Here is a 3,307-nt window from a genome sequence, read left to right on the forward strand (position 1 = left end):
ATTAAAATTAAAAAATATATATATATTGGGGCCCGTGCTGGCACGGGGTCCTATATCTAGTATTATTATAAGTGGGAAGCTTCAACATTCAAAATTAATTTATTAATTATTAATACTTTAATTACATAATGGTGGAATATGAAGTCCAACAACTACACTTCAATAATGAATGACTCTTCCAATTCAGTGACTCCTTCAATTTTGAAACCAAAATAAAATTCATGTATCATGATTCAATGTGCTCCATTAATTTGGTAGGTGAAAAGACAACCAAAATCACTATAAATATCAGTAAATTGCTTCCTAGAACATCATATTCTTTTCTTTTCTATCATCTACTGTTCTCTTTTCTTCTTCCTAGATAATGATATAGATACATGTCGTCAAAAAACTATCTAAAGAGAAAAACAGATAGCTTCATTTTGAAATTAAATAGAGAAGTTTTCTTACAATATAGTTCAAGCGTTAAACTTAGAAGTATAAGATTCAAGCGTTAATCTTAGAAGTATAAGATATGACTTATATATTCCTTTAGATCTTTTTTATGTTAGCTTATGATTTTGAGTTTTTCTTTTCCATTTTGGAATTAAGGTATGCTTGTCCAAAATAAATTTGGTATGCAACCCACATTTTTATGTAGTTCTATATCATTTTGCATTGTTATGAAAAAAAAATTCTTTGTTTTTGTGTTATTATACTTTTAAGTGTTACTTAATTGTCAAAACTTCTATTAATACATGATAAGTTTGATAATACTTGAATAGTTTATGCAATATGCTTTTGTTTAAATACAAGTAATTTAAATAAAGATTGCTAAAAAATTATTACTTTGAATGAAAGATTTTGATTGTGTCTATCTAACATAGTGTTGCGAACACATACATATATTGTTCATCTTCACCCATTTTGTTCCATGTTTTATTTTTCTAAAATTTATACAATATAAGATTTAACAATTTAATTTTCAAATAAAAATGAGAGTTACATTTACATTTATGCGACACTAAGTCTAATAGTTTTCTTAAACATAAGTATTATATATTAATGGTAGCTTTCCGTAGTGTTATAATTCAAATGGTATGATGACAATTCTGCTTTTGGACATTTTGGTTGTTTCTTTATGTTATCCTTCGACACTTAATTGTTACTACTAAAGACTATTCCTCAAATTAAAATCATGTAAACAATATTATGAGAATGGAGTAATTAAGCTTCATTTTGTTTAAATTTTAGTAATATAAGTTAACAAGATTATTATTATTATTTTTATTATCATATATTTTTATAAGTGGGAACAAAAAGGTTGAAAATTGAAATATCGATATATCCCTATAAAATTGAGTTACTACAATAATATAATGTCATTAAAAAAAGCTACTCTAGATTAAAATGTTATAAATATTTATTTAATTATATTTAGATAGTAATTATATAATATTATAGTATACAACACTAGAAAACCCAAAAGTTGTAAATACTATTCATACAATTAATAAATCAGTTAATAGTAAAAGACTATATACATTTAACCGTATGTCATTAGTATATGAATAACTTGGATGTTTAGGCTTCTCCTTATAGTTCGTGAAACATGTATTTTGAATTCTCATAGACTTAATAATGTGTATTTACTATTTCTTGAACTTTGTATCACTTCTTTAATACTCCCTATGTTCCTATTTACGTATCCACTTTTGAATTGACACACCTATTAAGAAAATAATGATTGACATAGTGAGTTTACCAATTTACCCCTATTAATTATGAAGTGGATGAATTAAAAACTTAAGAGTTTCAAAAAGCACTACATTTTTCAAAGTAATTAATTGAGGGTATAATAGGTAAGAAAAATTGTCCTTTCTTGATTTGTCAAAATTGACAAGTAATTAGGGACAACTAAAAAATGAAAAGTGGACAAGTAATTAGGGACATAGGGAGTACTTAATTATGTTTATTTAATGTCAATCTTGAATTGCTTCATCTTCCGATCTTTATTGCAATATTAACTTTTGAAATGTCAATGTACATGTACTAAATCAAGGATTTATTTTCCTAATAAAATATACTCAAGCTTTTCATTCATTTTCTCCATACACGAAGAGTTTAGAAGTTATAATTATGATTTAGCAGAATTGAGCTTTTGATGATTTAGTAGTGAACCAGCATGGGGATGTATTCTTGGTATCCTAATATATGTTGCTTCTTGAAAAGGTATTTAGTGTATGAAATGAAGTTTTTTGTTATTTTCTTGTTGCAACTTTTAACCAAAATAAAATTACATACTTTTGAATAAACCTAAAGATTATGTATCACATTCTAAAGACAATGGAGTTACTCGACATGTATACATGAGAATAGCATGGTTACCTCGAATGCGGTGCATCATTATTTATATACTTGTGCCTTTTTTTGATTGGTAAAAAGCAAGTTAGTCCTATTTAGGTGTTTTAATCATTTTTTCAATATTATAAGTATCAACGCTAATTCTATATCAGCAACTCCGATAATGTTAGATGTTGTATTATCTTAATTAGTTTTACATAGTTCAACATTTCCTATTTCGTGAACTACTCCCTCCGTTCTTTTGTAGCTGTTACTATTTTCCTTTTAATAGTCAAACGATATAAACTTTAACTAACATTTTTAGATGTATTTTTCCATCATATTGATATGAATTTTTTTGCAATTTATAATACTTTTCGTAAAGTTTTTGAATATCTAAATTCTTATTTCAAAATATCAAATTAGTGTAATCTAAATTAACTTTAAAAATTAGTCAAATTGATTCTCAAAAAGTGCAATATGACAACTAAAAAAAGGAATAGTGGGAGTAATAACTAAAATTATGTTAAAATTAAATGATATTGTTGTGTTTGACTAAACACATGCTTAGTAGAATAATACATTAAATTAGGCATGTACAAATTTTATAAAAATAACAATTTTTGAAAACATGAATTTAAAGATATAAAATTAAGCATGTAGAATTCTAACATGTGCGCTTATTAGTCATTTAATTGTCATTTAAACTTGTCTTCATCCACTACAAGTTTTTCATCCTTCAAGTACCGCCTTCACTTATTGATGTCTCCTGAAAGATAACAATTTTAAGGTGCTCTACTGTTTTATTCGGTGAGCATTTGAAGTGACACTTCAATGCGCTTCTGCCAGCTGTTATTGAACGGTTAGTTATGCAGCTAGGATCGATCGAGGTTGTTGCTTACTTTAATGCATTTGCATGATCAGAAGATATAGCCTCGCTCAGAGGCGTATCCAGGATTTTGAGATGATGGGTGCACTATTACAA

This window comes from Solanum tuberosum, unplaced genomic scaffold (genome assembly GCF_000226075.1).
Source record: "Solanum tuberosum cultivar DM 1-3 516 R44 unplaced genomic scaffold, SolTub_3.0 scf00535, whole genome shotgun sequence".
Taxonomy (NCBI): Eukaryota; Viridiplantae; Streptophyta; class Magnoliopsida; order Solanales; family Solanaceae; genus Solanum; species Solanum tuberosum.